The 22,704-nt window shown below is 33.1% G+C and overlaps 1 pseudogene; it reads left to right on the forward strand.

Moving 5' to 3' along the window:
- The first annotated feature begins 2,365 nt into the window (after nt 1-2,365).
- Nucleotides 2,366-7,267, forward strand: LOC111384622 (annotated as a pseudogene).
- The last annotated feature ends 15,437 nt before the right edge of the window (nt 7,268-22,704 follow it).

Raw genomic sequence — 22,704 nt, forward strand, 5'->3', positions numbered from 1 at the left:
GTATTTTTCTCTCTCTTCTTTTCAACCACACATTCTTTATTAAAATAATATTACATGCAAATCAAAAACTTTTCCTTATTTTTCAACTACATATTTCACATCAATTTACTATTCTAAAATATATTTTTACATAAAAACGACTATCAAACACCCCCTAAATATTCGAAATTCAAAATGATCACAATCTAGTTCCACCGAAGTTTAGCAAATCTCAAAACAACTTGAATATTAATGAGAGATTCACACCTTAATCCTAAAGGTTCCATCATTTTGCCCCCATTTTCCTTTTTTTTTTTCTTTTTTCAAATTTTGATGTTTGTATTAGTGTTTAAGTGTTTTTTTTTTTTTTAAATATATGATTAAAAAAGAATGAAATTTTTTTAATTTAAGTGTAATATTATTTTATAAAAGATTACGTGGTTTGAAAAATAAGATATATAAATCAAAAATGAAAAAGAATGGGACCAAACGAGGGCGTAATGTGAGGTCATTTGAATTCCACGCTATGATTGAAAATGGTAAAACCGTTTTGTACTTTTTTTAATTTTACATTGGCTCGTTACATGTTAAGAATATTTTTTTTTAATACAATGCTGCCTCTTATAAATTTTTTTCCTTCTTTTGTAAGGATTACAAGCTGAAATACTTCAAAAATCAGTATGTGGTAAATTAGTTTATCATTTGACCACCGGGTAGTCAATTTCTTTTTCCTTTCTTGACTACTATGGTTTTGAGCAACAATTGAATCGGTCTTTTTCGTTCGATTCTTTGTTTTTATGGTCGATCCGGTGTAATTAAGAAAATATCAAGAGCTCTATTGATATTGGGTAAATCAATCGATTCCATTGAAAAAATGATTTAATAATTGAAAACTTTATGTTACATGTTTGATAAAGCGAGAAAAAAGTTACTATATCTTATAAAAAATTTGCTTATTTTGGTAATTCATAGGGTACTTAACTCTAAAATGAGTTTGTATCAAATAAATCCTTCAACTAAGATAATTTTAGCGGCTATCTGGCACAGATTTTCCATTGGATTTTCAGCATTTTTTTGACTGTTGAGTCAAACGGCGGGTCCCACCATAGAGATGGGCAGTCAAAAGTTACAGCCCTAACGGTCGGAAAATCCCTTAGCAACGATCAGAAAATTACTTATAAGTTGTGCCAGACAGCCCCTTAATATTTAACTAAATTAAGTTAAATTTTAGTTTAAACTATTTTTTTAAGAATATTAATATAAGGGCGGGCAAAACTCTCGAACTAGACTTAAATCGAACTGAATCGAATTGAGCGGTTCTTATTAAGTTAAAATATCACAATCTTCCATAAAATAATATTACATGTAAATAGAAATTTTTTCATTTTTTTTCAACCACTCATTTTTCAAAAAAAAATACTATTTCACCCATTAATTTTTCCACGTAATGGGGGCCAAACAGGGGCTAAGAACCAATAAGAATCGAATCTCCCTAAAATTTTTTATTTTATATATTTTAAATAAGTCAAATTATTTAAAATAAATAAATATGCTAACTAATTAATTTAGCTCAAACCCAAAAATATGATTTTCTTATTTCTAATTTTCAGTCTAGCCAAACTTAATCAAATTAACATAAGTTTTATCCAAATTTGTTATTCTATCGTAGTGCTGTTTCAATCATCATAAAGAAATTGAATTGAAGCTCGATAACTTCACTTTTAATTATTGTAAGCTCGTTATCATTTTCTTTCTGTAATTTTAACAATCAAATCTATGAAAAACTCAAGAAAGAGTAGCAAAAAAAAAAAAGATTGGACTACATTATTTTGTAAAAGTTAAAATTGAACAAATCATTAGTTGAATTAATTCAACTGTGTAAATTTTAAAAAAATTAATTATAGTACAAAATTTGAAAACCGATTCGAATTGAATCAAACTAAACTAAATTGAAAGGAATCAAACTCGAACGATTTCATAATTAAATTTGGATCCGACGATTCCACTTACTAAATACTGAAAAATTTCGAATCTAATTCTATTCGAACCAATTCGGACCACGTCGCCCCTAATATGTTAGGTATTGTTAAAAATAAAAAAGGTTGAACCCCAATATTGAGGGCTCTCAACGCCCCGGCCCTAGAGCTTTGTGAAGGAGGTAAATCGCGAGACATATCCCAACATGTCAGAGAACAAGAGCTGCCTACAAACTGCACCTATAATGAGTTCAATTTCATATTTTAGGAATCGAACTCCTACACTACAACTATCAACAACGTGACATAACGTCGCTCCCGTTTTTTGCACCATTAGATAAACAGGGCATGTTAGGTATTGTTTCACGTAGAGGGAGGCGCGCAAAAGAAAATTAAAAAAGTTCAGACAAATAATTTGACAATTAAGCTGATTTTGGGACGTATTAACTACTTGCACCTAGTAATTACGCCAAGAAATTGGAAGATACGTAAGCGACAGAGGTAATCCTTCGGCAGAGCACGGCGGTGCTCAGACTCTGCAACCGTGATTGTGTCACTGTGAACCTTTAGGCTCACTCTCACTGTGGGTGCGGCAGTTCCAAGATAGAGAAGGGTCTTGACAACCATTTACCGAAGGCGAACACTATTTCGACCTCGACAACTTCGGCAACACTTACTATTACAACAGCATCCTCCAGGTAGTATCTAGATATGTTTAATATTCGGTGTTTAATATGTGTGATATCAATTGCAGATTTATTTTATGGTACTTGATTTGTGGGTCTGTGATTCAGTGCTTTCTTTCTTTCTATTTTGGATTTTAATGATTTTGGGGAGTGTAATTGGATTTTCGTCTTAGAATCGTGGAACAAGGATTTGGTCAGTTGGGTTGATTGGCTTTCTATAGAGTTGCTGTTCACAAAATCAGAAAAAATATTTCTTCACTGAACCACCATGGGAGAACTATTTAATTACTATTTTTTCTGGGCTTTCTTGGGCAATATTTAGATGGGTCTCTCTGTTTGGTGTAAAATAGTGATATTGGGGCTTCTATTGCTCTTCTTTGTGTGGGGACTTGGAAAATGAGGCAAAGGAAAATCGTTTTGTTGTGCAATGCTGATAGTCGACTGAAATTCAACCGTAAAGTTGTGTGATTCTTCTCTTGAATTTCTTTAGATGGGTTTGCCACAATTTTTTAGATGGATCCATTTGTTTGTGCATAATCCGATAAGTTCAATTGTAATATTGATTGAATTTTTTTTATTATTATTTAATTAAATTTTAATAAACAATCTCGTTATTACGATCGTTGATGGTTAATGACTGCCCTAGCTCACTGAAATTTTTGGATCCGCCAGTTAGCCGTTGCATCTCCACAAGCTTATCCTCCCTTGCTAGTCCCAAATTTTCTACTGCACAAAAACAAATTTGTCAACTGCCACAAAAAGGTAAAGAAGAGATTTAAAGAAAAAGAGAAGGCAGCGGAAAATCAAGAAGAAAATCAGGGAGTGGAAATTATGGGTTGGAGGTTCGTGATTTAAGTGCTTTCACAGAGAGGGAATGTGTGAGTTGTTCTTTAGTTGCAACAATTTTTTATATATATTGACGTCTAGTACAATGACAATGACCGGGTTGGTTTTCAAAAATACGTCTTTATGGATCTAATTTTGTCTTTATATGGTGGTCTGGTTGTACTGGTCAGTTCAGTACTTAATCTCTTCACTAAGGGGTTGTTTGAGCCCCATTGTTTTCAAAAAATACATTTTGAAATATTGTTATGATAGAGAATGTGTGGTTAAAAAATAAGGAAAAGTTTTGGATTTGTGTATAATATCAGTTTGTTTAAATATATGGTTGAAATGGAGTCAAATCACTGTTGAAGAGTGTATTTTGATAAAAAAAAATGGGACTCCAACAAGGGCTAATTCTCATCTTGGACATCCAAGTCCCATTGCATTCGGCAGACTATATCACTCTGCTAAATTTAATTTAACAATGGTAACTAGAAAGGACTGTCTTTGTTGATTCTTCACATGTTGACATCTACAACACTGTCTTATTTCACTTATTCATGATGTGTTTCAATGTCATGCACATTGTCGGTGAACATTTTTTAAATCAACTTTGTAAAGTTTGATCCACGTTCTTCAGCATTAGTGCAGTTATGGTGGGTCTTTCGCTTGGAGAGAAGAACTTTATAAAGGGTGGAATTGCTCAAGATATTCGAACCGATGGTCGTAAACGATTAACTTACCGGCCCATTTTTGTGGAGACTGGTGTCATTCCACAGGTGGAGAGCATGTTGTTTTGCTGATTAATTCTTTGCATACTTTTTATATTTTCATGCTAAATTGTTTGTCCTTGTGGTCTTTGAAAAGGCAAGTGGTTCAGCAAGAGTCAAGATGGGTGCAACGGACGTGATTGCTAGTGTGAAGGTATTACACTTCGTATTAGTACTTACACTATTGGCAACTACCTACTGACCCTTATTGGATGTTGCTTAATACACTTCATATTAGTACTTACACTATTGGCAACTGCCTACCGATCCTTATTGGATGTTGCTTAGTGTTTTTCCTGATTAGTGATAATTGCTACCATTTACAACCTGTGTCTTTCATATGCAGGCTGAGCTTGGAAAGCCAAATGCATCTCATCCTGACTAAGGAAAGGTTTCCATATATGTTGATTGCAGTCCAACAGCTGAACCAACTTTTGAGGTTCTGTTAATTTCTCTATTTGCTTCCTAGTTATGTATAATTAGGGGGCTCGAATTTATTTTCTTGATAATTAAAATATAAGTGAAATGATGACATGGTCTTAGTTGAAGCAAATACTATAATTATTAAACAACAAAATTTTCTCAATTTTTTTGTGCATATGACATTCTGGAACATCTTCTAGCAGTTCACCTGGTAAATAGACCATGATGCTATATAATACATTAGAAATTGTGGTTTCAAGTGTGTGGAACTAAAAGTATCGTAAGTGACTGTATATGGAGAGTGGTGGGTTGAGAGGAGGATACTGCCTTTCAATATTGTGCATGAAAGGGGGATGTCACTTAGGATAAAGTTCTTGGATTCTAATGGAATACTATTTAGTTTTCTTTCCTTCTGCTTCACTTTCTCTTTGTGAAATAACACGTTCTGTGATTCACTAATGCTTCCCTCTCTCGTTTCTTTTACATATGGTTAACTTGGTGTAGTTCAGGTTTTAGGTATTATTATTTGGCATTTCCAGGGTTGAAATGCAACTTTATTTCAAATCTTTAGTAATAATTAAGTTTTGAATCACTTCAATAAGCTGTTTGTATTACCCGGATGATTATTTTTTCCGATGAAGGTAGAGCTATGGATAGATATTATTCCGTGTTCAAATATTCTTTGTTGTGAATGTCGTTCAAATTTCTCCTCATATAACTTTGTGTGCCTTGGGGAGAGATGAAAGGATTCATGGACTTTACTGTAGAAAATTTTATGTATTTTCTCAGTCAGTTGATATCGTCATTGGAGTTGTTGCTTGTTAGGTTTGAGTGTTCGTTGTCAGAGGCATTCCCTGTTGTGTTTATCAAGAAAAGGATACCCTTTTCTATTCTTATACTACTAAGAACTAGCTTTTGATCAATAAATTTGAATGACCAAAAGAGAACATTAAAGATCTGTGGACATTTAGATTTTTACAATGATTATTGGAGGCTAAATTTAAACTATCTCATTTTACCGATGTCATATCCATTGCTGCAACAAGATAATTTCTCTTGGTTTGCATCACAATATTACGATTCGATCACCCTCCTTATGTAAGGATACGCATGGCAAAGTTTATATTACTTTCTGTAACATTTGATTTTGCCGTCTTTTTAAAACTACAGTTTCCCAATTTCCCCACCTATCTCGAGGTGGTTGTCCCATAGTTTTCTGATTCTTTTATTCACACAGGGTAGAGGTGGTGAGGAATTATCTGTGGAACTGTCTACTGCACTTCAGCGGTGTCTCTTGGGTGGTAAAAGTGGAGCAGGTACAAATGCATAATAATTTATTCTCATATTACTCCATGTGCTATGAAACTAATAAACCTGTAAACCTTTATAAATTCCCCCTTGCATAAATTTCACAATAGGGGCTGGAATCGATCTCTCATCTCTGTCAATTGTTGAGGGCAAAGTTTGTTGGGATATTTATATCGATGGTCTTGTGGTTAGTTCAGATGGGAATCTGCTAGATGCCTTGGGTGCTGCCGTTAAGGTATATGCATTTCTTTCTTACATTTCCATGGAAAGTAAAAGGTGAAGACACTGAGGATTTAGAGCATGTTTAGCGAGGCTTATAAAGTTTCTTTGTAATGTAATTTAGTAAAATTTTAAAATAAATGCTTTTTTATGGTCAAAGTTAGTTATATTGACTTTCTCCATTTAGAAAGTAAGAGATAAGTAACATATCTAAACCTCCTTTTAATGTGTGTGATGGTTTTGCCGTCGAAGATGTGGGTGACAAAGTGACCTTGGCGATCTTTCTCTTCATTACTTTCAGTTCTGATAAAGTAGGCAATATTGAGGAGAAAAAACAAAGAAACATGGTTGTATCGGCATTATGATTCCATGAATAATGCAAATTTTCGTTAATCATGGTTTGCTTTTCGATTATTATTCTTCCAGGCTGCTCTGAGTAATACAGCTATTCCAAAAGTTGAAGTCACAGCCAATGCCTCATCAGAAGAGCAGCCAGAGGTGGATGTAAGTGACGAGGAATTTCTACAGTTCGATACAACTGGTGTCCCTGTCATAATTACTTTAACAAAAGTAAGATGGTTATATTTAGAGGTTTCTTCTTTGAAGTGCAAAATTTTTATGCAACATAATGATTTTTTTAAACCAATTTTGTAGGTTGGTAGCCATTATATTGTAGATGCAACACCAGAAGAGGAGTCCCAAATGAGTTCAGCTGTCTCCATTTCTGTCAATAGCCAAGGGCGAATATGCGGACTGACCAAACGCGGGGGCGCAGGTCTAGACCCAAGCATTATACTCGACATGATTTCTGTTGCTAAACACGTAAGCGATCAGTTGTTTAACAAATTGGATTCTGAAATAGCTGCAGCCGAGGCTTGTGATGACGAATAACGATATAGACCCTTGGTATTACCTAGATCTTTTAGTTTTATTTATGTAGTCCAAGGTGACATAAATTCGTGCAGTTCATTGTTGAATATAGTTTATAAAAGGATTGCGTGACCATAATCTTTGAGTGTAAACTTTTACACTTGTAGTTTATTGCTTAAGGCATTTTGCTCTAGTTTCAGCATTTTCCATCTATATTGCCTTCTTTATCTTCTGAAAGTTCAAATTAAATTGAGCATCCTGTGAAGGGATGAAAATTGAAGTATGCATCCATGTGCAAACAATTTCTTTTCATTCATTCGATTCTGTTTTTATTTTAATTTTAAATATAAAATCATATGTTAACTGTAAGTGCCATAAATGGTTGAATCAAGCTTCCCTGAGCTTTGAATAGGACTGGATGAAGTTACCATAATCATTGGATTGAATCACAACTGGATCGGAACTGATCGGTTCGGAGCTTATCAATTCTAATACCAAGAACCAAATAACTTGAATTAACTCGAAATTTTTATGTTTTATTTTAAACATTGGCTTGTGCTGTGGACCAATCATTTTTTTCTTATGAATTTCACCATGGTACGTCAAGTCAAGTCAATTCATTATTGGGTCATTTGTAAACTTGGACAAATGGATCTTTTAAATTTCATAGATGTAATTTGGATTGGAAAATGCTATATGTACAAGGTTATTGTTTATAGAATTTTTACAGGTGTTACAGTGGCGTTACATGATTGGCAGTTTTTCTGTTTTTTGTTTTTCAACTACAAATGAAGTTTTGACTAGTGTAATCCTGTAAAAATTTTGTAAGTGAGGCATGATTCATTTGGATTTAATAAGAGTCATGGGTTCCTTTCCTAAATTTCGGATTAGCACTTTCGATTCCTCGAAGTATTAAAAAAATGGAAGTGAAATTGGAACATGTTTTTCAAGAACTCATTCAAGTCAACAGTTGATGTGAATTATTGTTGACGATGCCAATATTGATATACCCTGAGAAGTTCATCCCGAGGACTCCATATATACCCCATCTCATCTCCATGCTATGGTCCTCGGGGTCTCCCCAAGGACTCGAGGTATCCTTGTCCTCGAGATACCTCGAGGACATATTTACATCCTCTCAAGTCCTCGAGAATAGTCCTCGGGACATATACCACCAACATACCTCCTAAAACCTGGGTATCTAACAAACAAACCTAAACACCCAAGGATTCTATATCAACCCTTATACCGTTTGACAAACAATTTCATTACAAGTAGGACACTCTTTATAAATAGAAATTCCCTTGGATAAAAACATCCAACCAGCACAATCCTACTAGGAGTACACTACCTACCCCTATAAAAGTAGAACCTTGGGCCATTATTCAAGTACGTTTTTCATTGTTCTTCAACACATAGCCTCACGCATATGTTTCCCTTTCTGACTTAAGCATCGGAGGGGCGACGAGAATACACCTCGTTGCCTTTGTTTCAGGTACCGGAAGACCATTATCGTGATCAACCAGAATCATCAAGCTCGGAAAATCATCAGGTACGATTTTTGGTAGCATCAATTGTGTTTAGTTAAACTTGAAAATTACGAATCAGTAACGTCAAAATAAATTAATTTTGGTCCGATTTCATACTCGGAGATGGAATCAATGGTTTCATTTTTTAATTTTGAGAGAGACTAATGAAGTTTTCAAATATATACAGATACACTGTCTAGGATAATGGGCTCTATCAAGGGACCATTTTTGGGTTGGGCCTGTATATGATGGACTACTTTTACTTGATAATAATAAAGGTGGGATGGGCCCATCAGAGATTGGCTTCATTTTTCATCAAACTTCGAAATTCGTCATCCATTGATTCGTGGCTGAAGTTTTAGTTAGTACCACAATAATGCAATTTAAAACATAATATTATCCCCTGCTTAAAAAGTAAATATCCATGTCGTGCATACGTGTCAAGAACAATTTCCACTTGGCAGACGACAATTGGCTTCCAACTTTCAAAGGCGATTCTATACTTCTTCACTACATTGTTTCGGGGCCAAATCCCATTTGGATAGATTCGTTTATAATATTGAGTAATACTATACATTATTAGTGGCGATCACCACCGATCCGAAATGGAGCTCCTAATTACTAATTATAAATTTTTTTTTCCGAACTTTTTAATAATTAACTTCAACAAGTTCGACATATTGACAACATTTTTTTCTAAAAGAAAGTTAATTTTTGTTCGTGATCACGAGTGATCTTAATTAATACATATTTCTTAGTCGACATGGAAGAACATAAGGGTGAGAATATACATCATTCATGGTAAGGTAATACTATTATTTTGCTCAAGTCAAGGCTCGTGTTATAATTCAACAGAAATTCGATTTTCCTGAAATTTATACAAGTGCATGCTGCAAAAAACACAAGAAGGTATGTTGATCGATTAGTTCATAGAAGATCACATGTACAATAACATACCTAGCTTAGTTATTGACATTTTATGCATATATTTAGTTCAAATTTAATAAAGTTATTAAAACTCTAACTTAAATTTATGTTTAGTGGGCAATTATATTGAGTGTGACTGGATAATATAATGAATGTGATTTTAATTTTTTTTGTTTCTTAATAGTTTTGATTGTATCGTCTTTATCAAATAGACCATAAAGGTAAATTATAAAATTTTCAACTTTTTTTAAGTAACTTGCAAATTACCATTTAAAACACCAAATATTCGACCCCTTTTTCTTGAAGCTTCACTAGGTCCCACTAAAGATATGCATCTACGATTTACTGCTCAAGAAAGAAATTTTGTGTTTTATCGATAGGTACACACGCGTGTTCTTTGTGATCAATACATTGTATCATTATGTACTTTCGTGCTCTGAATGATTATTGCATCTTTTGTCACTATGTATTTACGTGTTTCTTTCTTCGTTCAAGCGACATTATTATAATTTCTTTTCGACATACATGTCTTGTTGTTTGTAGGAGATAGGAGACTTAGAAAGACTTGTAAAAGTAATATTAAAGAAAGAGAACGGAATTCAAATTGGCTGCTCCAAACCTTTGATAGGTGCTCCCATATAGGTGGTCCAAGGTTTGAATGCAGAAAATGTCTTTCAATTACTTCTATATTCATTTCTCTTTCACAATGAATGGCATATTTTAATGGAGAGGAGAACGCTAGTAAAGTCAAAAAGACTTGTAAATTTCAAGATTTCTTGATTACACCATTTTGATATTTGAAAGTGGAGGTGTCTATTGGTAATATATAGACATAAATCTAATTGCTTCAAATAATTGGTATCTCCCTTGGACTCATTTTCTAAAAAAGTTGAAATAAAATAGAATACGACATGTGAAATTTATTGAGTATGAGACGCAACAAATTATATCTATTAATTGACTCGTGTTCAGAAAAAGAGAAATCAACGGACGAACCTTGTGGTAAAGCTAGTCCAAGCAACATCTTTGTCACAAGTCATTCAAGAACACTACAAAATATGTCCACCAACTGTTAGACTAAAAACATTGAAATTTGATTGATATGCTTTGTTTGGGACTTGAACTGATTGCTCTTTTTCAACGTTATCTAGAAGATGATTCCATAAGCATTTTTTGTTTGGATGGTGCATATAATTGAGTTGATTGACTAGAAAATTGGATTTAAGAGATTTACTCAAGTAATTTGAGATATGCTCTTTTAAAATTAATTTGAATCGAGAGATTATAAAATGCGTTTTCGAGTTTAAACTTGATTTGTAAAGAGTAAAAATCGACACTAACATGGAAACAATATCAACGTAAAATAGTAATGCAAAATGCTGATCTTTTAAAATGAAACTTCAAAACCCAAAAAGCTAAGAGGAATAATTTGATTTGTGGGAAATTCAAACACAACGGTCAAATTCTAAAATTGTTATTTTCAGATGAGCCACCATCTATTCATATTAAAGACAAAATTCTTTAGAGGATGTTTGGTGAGGATTAATATTAGATTTTTTAATAGATTGTGATAAAAATTCTCTTATACTCATCCCTATTCCCTACGAGCAAAATATGCACATTTGCGTCTTAAACAAATAAATATGAATTTACGCTGGAACATCAAATTAATAAAGGTGCCAATAAACCTTTGTGATAGGATGATTCACTAGCTTCGTAAAACTTTCAACTATCCACCTTAGATTTAAATTAATTAAACAAAAGAAAATCTTTAAACAAACCCTTTATCCATTCATTCCCCTCTCATTTAAGCTATAGATATTTACTTGCTAAGATGCGTCTTTACCCTCTAGACGATGTTGGAGGATAAAAAAAGTCTTGGTCGTGCAATAATTTTGACTTACCTTTAAGAATTTCCAAACATGCTTCCTATAATCCCTAAGCACAAGAGAAAAATATTAAGTAAATATTGCATACTTTTATCAACTAAAATATTCACATTCATTTTTTCTCGTGGCATATTCAGCACGAAAGATTGGTCATGCTAAAGGGAGAGCCAAAGTGGGAGTACTCTCTTACTTGATCAATAATGCAAGGGGCCAACCACTTGCTAGCTAGCGAACAAGCAATAATATTATATATGATGCTTTCTTTCACAAGGTTGCGCATCCATATAGCATAGCTGAAGTGGACAAAAAAGATGTTCCCATAGCGTTACATGGTGTAGCTTAGCCTTTTTCTCTATGTACATTTGGACAATAAAGGAAAACTATCTGGCCTTTCAAGCCCTACTAAGTAAAGAGAGATGTGTTGTTGACTGTTATAATCCCACGTTTGCTATTCCATTGTAAGGAATTGGTTGATCGTACATTAACACATATAATAGTAGGTTGAATTCGATAAAAGGAGAACAAATAATAAAATAATGGGCAGAATCAATATTCATGATACAAGCATTGAACATTATAATAAAAATGGAATGTAAGCTTAAATCTATTATTTGTTATATTGTTGATTCCTGTGTCTTGATAATGCACTTGGGTTATTTGGTAGGATCTTTATGTACTAGGCATAAGAAGCCCATCCTTTCTAATCGAAAAAATGTGGGATATTATGTTGATCTAAATAAACAATTTTCTAACCCTAATTATGAGTAGACAGACTTTCTTACAACATAGGCAGGGGCGGACCCCGGGGGGGTTTACAGGGTCAAGTGACACTCTAGATTTTGAAGAGAGAAAAAAAAAAAAAAATTGTTTAGCATTTTTTTAGATGATACTCTATAAATTTTATTTGTGACCCCTATCCTATAAATTTTATTTGTGACCTCCTAAACCAAGTCGTCTATGTCCGCCCCTGAACATAAGTTTTCTAAGTACAGTGTATCTTGTTGAAGGAAGTGAAGTCTCATTGTGTGGAAGATATAGAAATCTAAAACTTTTTTTAAGTTTTGAGTATATATTTTCAGCTGTTCAACAAAAGTAGAAAAGAATATATAAGCAAATATGGCTTGAGGGAATGTCACAAGCATCCTTTTAATATGTTCTCTTTTGTGATTATGATCAAAGATTCTTTCTAATTTGAGAATGAAGGCCTTATTTTGATCTCAACCTTTTGCCTAAATTATGTTGCATGATCTGCCAACACATTAATTAACAAGAAGATCAAACGAAAATGTTATATATATAATATTTGTGTATGTAGAGAGAGATGAAAGAAGAAAAGGTAGCATGAATGGGACTCCGTACTCGACAATTTTCAATATTATTAGTATGTTTAACCTTGCTTAAAAGCATTTTTTATGTACTTTATTGGAATTTTTGGACAGTATGCATATGTTGTCTAGAAAAGACCTAAAATGTACGTGTGTGTGTGTGTATATACACACATATACACGCACGCACGCACGCACGCACACACAAACGAGTTCTTCACACCTATGTGTCCCTACCATTTCCTTATTGGTATAGGGGCTTTATAGTTTATACTTTCTACACGAAATTCTTGAATCTTGTGATGATATCTTGTAATATAGTGCTTGAACATTCTACAAAAGAGTATCACGATAAATTTTGATAATGGTTGCAATGATATTTATTAGAAATCTGAGCACATATTTACATAATAGAATTATACAAAACTCCACATGAGAAATTCATTTTCATCTGAATAAACCAGCATGGAACGTGGTTTTTCATGACGGATTTTATTATATCACACAGATGTTAGTTTTACACGACAATTTTATATTATCAATCATGAAAGTCTTTTTCCACAATTAGTATTTAATTTTTAGCTATTGTGAAATCCTACAAATGTTTTATGTATATCTTTTTTTTTTTTTAACCCAGGTGTCCCAACTTCGCCAGGCTAAATCCTGGACCCCTAACCCTCGGCCCCTCAATGACTAGTGGAGGTAAATTGCGGGATGTGCCCTTATTGGCTCTCAAATTTCTGCATGGCTTTTGTTTTATGTATATCCTTTATTATGAATATGTTTCAACCTTGGTTTTTGAAAGTATGACGTTAAAATAGCGTTGTTTTGTTTTACTCAGTGCCAAAATAAACAACGGGATTTACGTGTTTCAGCTATATACCACTACAATGATGAAACATCACCAAATAAAATCTTCGTCCACCGCATACTCATTCAAAGAACTTCACAATCATAATTGGCTATCAACTGTAACAAGACAACATAAACAAATCAGTCTTCTTCTAATTATTATTCTGAAGAATCTTTATGTGTCGACAATTTGAGGGATGAAAGTGTATTATCCCACAAAGTCTCCATTCTTGACCAGTGTTAAAGAGAAAAGACAACACTAATACTATTATTTGCTCACACAGTCTAATTTCCTTTGTTTGATATCTATTTTTTTTCAAAATATATTTTTCTCTCTATTCTCTTCAATTACACATTATTCAATAAAATAATGTTACACGTAAATAAAAAAAACTTTTCTTATTTTTTAACCAAACATTTTACATCAATCTATTGTTTTAAAATGCATTCTACACTAAAAATGGAATTCAAACATACTCGTAGTCTTATATATGCTATCAACACACACTTCAACTTTAAAATCATTCTTGATACTTTAAAATCATTCTTGATGGCTGCTCTGAGCAACCCACTTTTAATATTAATATTAATATTGATTATTGTGTGTGTATTGTGAACCTTAATGTGTCAAATATGCATGAATTTTGTGTGTGAACCCGACCACGCTGAATCCTTCCCAATTCTTTTGTTGGTTGACTAGAGTCAAAAGACAAGCAAATTGGACCCTTCAACCGCAATGGTCAAACATTAGAAGGTTCTTAAAGTACTTGCCAATTAAGTTCTTTAAGAATTAAAAAATACTCCCCCACGCCCTCCGCCCTCTCCCTTCCTCTCTCTCTCTCTCTCTTTGTGTGAAAATCGGCACCACTGGTGTTATATATGAAAGTAGGGATGACATTTAGGTTCGTCGGCTCGGACTGTCAGTGGCCCGACTTGAGACTCGAAGGCACCAAACCAAGGCTTGGGCTGAGCCCTATTTTGAAGAGTCGGCTCGAGCCCGGGCTGGCCCGTTTAAATTAAAAAAAAAAAGCATAAAATAATTTAAAAAATAAATCTCCAATTTTTGCTGCCTCAACAGCAGCTAATTTGCTGTTGGTCAGCTTGCCTCAACAGGTAGCAAAGGGAAAAAAAAAATTTGAACAGTCTCGACAAGGCCCGAGTCAAAAGCATGGGTGGAGCTTTAATTTTTTGGCCAGGCTTTTGCTTGGCTTGGCTCGGGCCAAAAAAAGTTCAAATGTAAAAAAGCCGAAGTCGGGAGTTTTGACTCGACTCGTTGACAACCCCTATATGAAAGTCATACTATTTAGTATCACTAGTGTTACAATATTAGTTTAGGTGATGTTGGGCATCATTAAATGAAATGTACAAGTAAATAAATTATAAAATTTTACCTTAAATTGAACCTATCATAAAATGCCTTTAAACTAATGCTAAATAACAATATTCTATATATAATCATAATACATGATTTGAAGTTGAAAAATGTCTTGGTAATGAGTGCTTTATACACACACACACACACACACACACACACAAACAAGTCAGCTTGTGGCCTAGTGTAAATGATGATTTCATGCTCTTAAGATTTCAAGATTAAGTCTTGTCAACAGCGGAAAACAAATGTATCTACCTCTACATTTGTGGTACATTAACGATTATTTAAATCTTGAAGTTGCAATGAGGAACTTCAACATGTATACGAGCATCTACGTTAAAAACATCAATATTGTATTTTTGACACAAAAAATAGATTTGTTTCAAAAAATAATCACAACCAATGTTGATTCTTCCTCATCAATTGAAGTCGCTTTTTATATATTTCGCTAACCTCATGAATTTACAACATATTGAGATAGCTCTTACCAGTTGTAGACTAATTAAGGACAAAGTCTATGAGAATAGGCAAACTACCACCTACTGTACTTTTCTTCCATAGTTTATGCATCTACAAGGATTCCTGAACTTTGTTTGCTCCCTCACTATTATTGAGTGCTTGAAACAATGGTATCTATTTGTTTTTGTGAAGAAGATCACAACACTTGGATAATCACATGCAATATTCATGACACTAGTGACTAAACTAAATGGTGCAGTTTTTTATATGCTTCTCTGCCACCGTTACAAACCTTAGTTAAAGTTTATGTGCAAAATGATAAAAGTAAAAGGTTTGTGGATTTTCTTTCAAAATTAGTTCTTTTAGACCGTCAAACTCATTGAGAATATTCCTAGCCTCGTCATAACATTTTCTGCTCAATCCAAATATAGATAACATATATATCAAAAATAATTTATCAATTGCAGCATAAAGTGAGATTGGTCGCGCATAGCACACTTGTTTAATACCTATGAAACAATTATTTAGATGATTACTGTTTGATCCTAACGAAAGGCAAGAAACTTAATCCTATGGACACTATTGAAGCAAAAGCTTGTGGATTACCAAATGGGCAAGAGCCAAGAATTAACCATGAGGTTTTATCACATGACCGCAGGAAAACCATACTACTGATGGCTTGGATATTAAGACAAAGGTTGTTGGGAAATAACACGGGTTGAGGCAATATATATGACACGATATGAAATATATGATTACAAACAAACAACAAAATAAAAGACAGAATTAATTCACAAATGAACGAAGTATTTTATTCAATTGACTAATATGGAGAAAACAAATACTATAATTGTGCCTATAAAATTATTCTACATTTCAGTAATACAAAATTTATTAAAAGAATCTAATATTTATAGGAATACAAGCCAAACCCTATAAATACCACAAGATAAAAATAATATCAAAAATCACGTGGAATAAAGGGAAAAAAAAAATTCCCAGTAAAAGCGCATAAAATAAAGGAAATAATAGTTTTTCCAAAAAATCCAATCAAATTTGGGTCATAAACCCAACAATCTCCACCTTGATGCAAATTCTGATGCAACAAACGAAACTCCAAAGTTTCTCCACCTAAAAAAATAAATCCTATTGCAACGAAAAATTCGAACTCTTCAATAAGAAACAAACTTTCTCCAACATAAAATACTCTACCTCTTTCACGGTATCCAACATGGATGCATGAATCCAAACACTGGGTTTCCCAAAATTTACAAAGAATTAGAAATTACAAAACAATGTCGAAGCACACCCTGTAACAGAATAAACTCCTAATACTTTCGTAAAAGGCCCTTAGTTAGTCTCAACACCTTGAAAAGGGCTAAAAGCATGTGCAACCAAATCAGCATCTACATACCTATCTCCAATGGCTTTATCCCTAATAATTGAATAGATGAAATCGCAGATAATGGTGACAAAGCGAAATTATCCATATCCTCCAAACTTGACTGAGTAGTATTTTTCAATATGGACCTCGACCCAAATCCCAAAAGTATAGTACCAAACTAAATCTCCATCATGGTACTAAATTTGTGTTGACTTTTCTTCACAAATTCTGCTCGACCTTGCAAAATTTATAATTGGGATCTCTTCCATCCCACCAATACAACACAAACACCCTTCCAAATCCTCAAGACTCTACCCCCTCCAAAGAATATGTACCCTTTTTAATCAAGAGTGCTCAATGAAATGAGATTCTTCTTCAAATTTGGAATATGTCAAACATGATTAAGCGTTCTACATGTTTCATCCACCAACTTCAATCTGATTCTACCAATACCAACTCGACAAAGTTTATTGTTACCCATAACAACGACACCTTACATCACAGTTTCATATATTTCAAGTAAATTCCGATTGAGATACTTATGGAACACACAAGCTATGTCTAAAATCCACTCCTCGTCAGGTTTGGATTACATGTCATAAATCATCAAAACATTTCCATCACTCAAATAATTCTCAGCTATGTTAGTCTCGTTAGAAGTATTTGATTGATTTCCATGATTTGTAGTGAAATTACCTTTGTTCTGCAATTTATTGCAATCTTTTTTAATTTGTCATTTCTTCTTACAAATAATAATAAACCTGATTATGGAAATTTGATAGCGACTTAACCCTTCTCCGATCACCATGAATGACAGGCATTCTCCATCTCTTGACTTAGATCCAACCAGATGTTTCATATTCGCTTTTGAAAACAATACATCATACGCATCTTCAATGGTGAGAGTATCACGGCTATACAAGATGGTATCTCTAGGTGAAGCGAGTAGCGAACAAAAATGATTAAGGTCAAACCTTCTTTATCACACTTTACCTCTAAAGTCTCTAAATCAGCGATGATTTCCTTGAACACGGCCAGATGATCTTCCAAAGATCCGTCTTTGATCATGTGATGAGAATACATTTATTTCAGATGCAATTTGCTTATCAGACTTTTAGTCATGCATAGTTGCTCCAATTTCAACCACAACGCAGCTACCCTTTTCTCCTTCAAAATGGTCTAAAAAATATTGTTAGAGAGATGAAAATTAATTTGTAAAAGTGCCTTTCGATTCTTCCATTGTTTCTCCTCCGTCATCCAAGTTGTGGATATTTTGTCAAATCCCGACAACACATCATTAAAATCCATCTAGTACAGTTCACATCTTCACTTGTCAAAATGAGAATCTTATATTGTAATCCGAGAGCGAAATTTCATATTTCATGGATGCCATCAATAACAAAACCTCGAACAAATCACAATCAATAGCTCCAATACCATTTGTTGGGAAATATATATATATATATATATATATATATAAAGACAACGAATTAATTGGCAGAATAACAGAGTATTTTATTCAGTTGACTAATATGCAAAAAACGAATATAATAATTGTGCTTACACAATTATTTTATATTTCAGTAATACAAAACTTGTGAAAATAGTCTAGTATCTATCAGGGTGCATGTCAAACTCTAGAAATACCAAAAATATGAAAATAAGATTAAAAATCACATGGAATAAAGGAAAAATATTTTTCTAATAAAAGCAAGTGAAATAAAGGAGACAATACTTTTCCCAAAAAAATCCAATCAAATTTGGGTCACAAACCCAACAAAGGTGTAGCTTGAGGAAAAAACTTGTAGTTTGCAGATATATCGCTAGAGTGGCGAAGAGCTGATGGCAGTAAAGGCAGAGCCGACGATGGTGATAGGCTTATGGTGGAGGGAAGAAATCAGTGAATTTGAGGATTGTGTGGATTTTTTATTTTTATTTTTTTATTGTCCTATTCTTGGTGGTAGGTGTGAATTTTTTAAAGAAAAATTTTATCTTGGTTTTTCCTTTTTGTTTATTTAAATTGGTGGAGGATGAAACTGTCTTTTTATGCTACCTTAATAGTCAAACTAGACGAATTCTGTCAATTGAGACATGATTTGCAATTAAGTGAAGGTTTGAGGCCTTTGGTGGTAAAAGAAAAGGTTGATGGCAGATTAGTAGCGTTTCGAAAAGATTGAAATTGAAAACTGCAAAATATCCGAAGTAAGAAAATGCAAACTTACCAATAAAATTTAATTTATAAACTAAAACAAGAGTGAAATATAAACATGTAACTTTTATAATTTAAATAAAAATTTAATTAAAACATTATACACCTTCAAATGATGACAATGTTATATGTTAGAATGCTATGTTTCTAATATTTTAAAATAACATTATAATATCATTTTGATCATTTGATATTCAATTGTATTTATATATAACTATTTTGTTAAATAAAATATTTTATGTATAAGCTTATACACATAAACCACTTATAAATGAAATAAATAAGTTATACGATCAAAATTTAATTATGTCGAACGAGTTCTTTATATACATGTCAACTTATATATTCTTAAAGTGTACTTTAAGGAAATTAATTAAAATTAATTGTAGAAATTTTCATTTTTAAAATTCCCACGAGCTTTTCAGGAATATCAACCTCATTTATGATGATATATCAGTCAAAAGTCGTTAGGTGTGTATATGATATTCAAAACTAATTAAACATGCCAATTCATTATGAAACTAATTGTTCAAAAGCTACGCTTATACAATTATATTTTTTCATTTCCTTTTTCAAAATTACCTATTAATGTTTTACTGGCTTTACACTTCTAGGTGTGTGGACTGTGGGTCCCAACACATAATGACATGCTCGGCTTTCATCTTTCTACTTTGGCCAAATATGTTTACGTCTACAATCTTATACGATTTTTTTATTTATGATCCTCGCTTTCATTCATAATAGAGCTCTATAATTGTATAAAATATATATTCTGGACAAATGTTTATTTTGATTTCATCTTTTCCTCACATATACATAATATATCTACATCTTTTTCACTAATTTGAGGAATTGGAACCTCTTCGGGTAGTTTTCTGATTAGTTTTGTTTCGTACTCATCAGGAGTACTTATCTTAATAGGACCATCTTTCTTATAGGGATATTTTGTCTTTGGAATCAGTTCGACTAACGCGCGTCATGCATGTTTTAGATTCATTAACTTTAATTATTAGAGACTCCAACTAGAACATCAATCAAAATTGAAGTATTTATACACTTTCTTGGTCGATTTTGTCGCACTGGGTTTGCCTAATACAATTTACCTGGTTGGCGTGGTTTGCAGTCTATTGCGTCAACCCGAAGATTTACTCAGTATGCACCCGAGCTTGTGAGCTCACGAGCCACTAGCTCGTGGGCTCGACGAGCCGAGCATCAAGCCCCCTGCTCGACTCGGGCTCGTCATTTGATGAACCTGAGCCGCCCACGAGCCGCTCAACCTGTTTGACATCCCTTGTTTTATGTAATTTCTTTTTTAGATGACTTTATTTCCCCTACTGAAGGGATACTTGTCTCATAAATAATAACATTCGGCATATTATGATGTAAAAGAATACTGCTAAAAATTCTCGACATTTGAAAAGAGAAACTGATTTTATGGTAGACTTTATATAATATTGTCTTAACGAATTGAATCGATGTGCAATATCATATTTCGAAACAGAAATGAAAAACTTTGTTAATGGGTAATGATATAGTAATTATCTCACAACCTTCAAGTTGCGAATGTATAATAGATTTAATTGTGACCATATGGGAGATGCACTTTTTTAAAAGGAAAATGCCATATGTACAAATGTATGGTTTACAGAATTTTTACAGAATACTCACACTACCCCATGTGATTAAATTATTGTCAAAAAATATCAGTCGATCCATCCTCTATGCGTGTGTTCTATACAAATCCTGTGAAGCAAGGCCTGTACCTATAGCTTTGTCCTTTTTAAAATCATAACATATCTACATGGTCTACAGGGAGGGTGAGTGTGCCCACATATATCACTCGCAATAATTTTAAGAAATGAATTCCCAACTTTAGTTGGTGAAAGTAATTTGACCATCATATTATTTAGAACAAGCATTACATGAGAATTTATTTTCTTGGAAAATCTTCTGGTTTTTCAATATATTTTCAGTAATTATTCTCATCATTTTTTGTCCATAATGGTCTAATTAATCCTATATGCCAAACAGGAAAAATCTTCAAAATATTTGAACTTCTAGCTTAGTAAAGGATTTGTTTGAATTGTAATCGTACAATAAAAATTACGACGTGGATACTAAACTGTAATAGCTTCTTTTTTTTTTTTTTTATACATTGGAACATTGGATTGATCATGGTATTAATGTTGGAATAATTAATAATTTCATATGTGGGCTTCACATTCGATTGCAAAATTTTACGAGTTAGATATATGATTCATAATGATATTTGTGTTTGAGCCAAATTTATTAAGTGATCAATTGGGCCTTTTACACCTTACGGTTACGGGTTGTAATTAATTTGATGTGGTAATTTAAAGTATGTGGGGCGGAAATAAACTCTAATTAGAATTCTAGTCGTAATGGGACGGCTCAAATTATTTCCTATATATAAAGGGTTGGTCCCCTCTCCTCTCCAGATATTTTACTGGCTTGTCCCATTGATAGCTATTACTTTGTGAGGAGCAAGGAGGGGAAGATCTTGGCTGCTATTACAACAATTATTCATATCAACAATGGCTTCTGCAGGTATGAATTTGATTTATCAATTTATTATTCTGTGATTCTTGTTCTTAACATGATTACAATAAAATTCAACAATTGGTATCAGAGCCTACATGCTAACATCATATTCCTTCATAAAATAAAATAATAAAAATAAAATCGAGGGTCGAGAAATTCCATTCAGATTCTGACTTGTAAAAGAAATCCAAAAGGGACACACAATCTGCCGCAAATAACCTATAGTCTAGCCATCACCCATTCACCAGAAACTGGAACAAACAAAGGCAAACATCCCTCCATTGAATTTTCGTCAACGGCGCTGTTGGCTGGGATATACAAATGCAATCCCAAATTCAATACACCAAAAGACCTCTAAAATCTTGCAAAATTTCAGCAGTAGTACATGGCATATGTGAATTGATTTTATGTGTTGTATAATATGAATGTTCTATGTTTACATATTTTTCTTGTTGTGAAATTGAGATTTGATGTTGTTGGAGGAGAAATATATGGTGGATTTAAGGTTTTATTTCGGCCGACAGCGAAGATCGAAAAGCGGCGCCTGTGGGAGAAGAATTGGGTGGTAGATTTAGGGCCCGTTTCGGTCAGTAATGATATTTTTGGGGACGGGGGCCTCTCTCGCAATTTTGGAGATTAGAGGCCCCTATTTGCAATTAATAGATTGGGCTTAAACTTGCAATTTTAAAAGGAGGGCCCCTTCAACAATTTTCGTAATTTGGAGGCTCTATTCAGCCTTAAAATTTCAATTTCGACCCAATTGAAATTTTATTAGCTAATTAACCCGATTAAAATAAATAAATAAATAGATAAATAAATAATTGATTGATGACTTTTATATTTTTAATTATTGCCATTATTGATGCATTTAAATTTCATTTTTTGAAATTTTGTTGCCAATTTCGTCTCTCAATATTAATCACATATGGATTTCTTGTCGTTTATCAATTAATGATTATGATTTGTTACATAATTATCATTTAGTGATTGAATTTTTTGTGGGCATTGAGACGATTCTTATTTTCCCACTAAAAGAGAAACATTTTGAAATAAAAATGGGTGGTAGTTGCCAAAGTGGCACACTCATTTTTATTTATTCGATTTTCTCTACAATAAAAATACATAAATTTTTGCCCA

This window comes from Olea europaea, chromosome 3 (assembly GCF_002742605.1).
Source record: "Olea europaea var. sylvestris chromosome 3, O_europaea_v1, whole genome shotgun sequence".
Classification (NCBI taxonomy): domain Eukaryota; kingdom Viridiplantae; phylum Streptophyta; class Magnoliopsida; order Lamiales; family Oleaceae; genus Olea; species Olea europaea.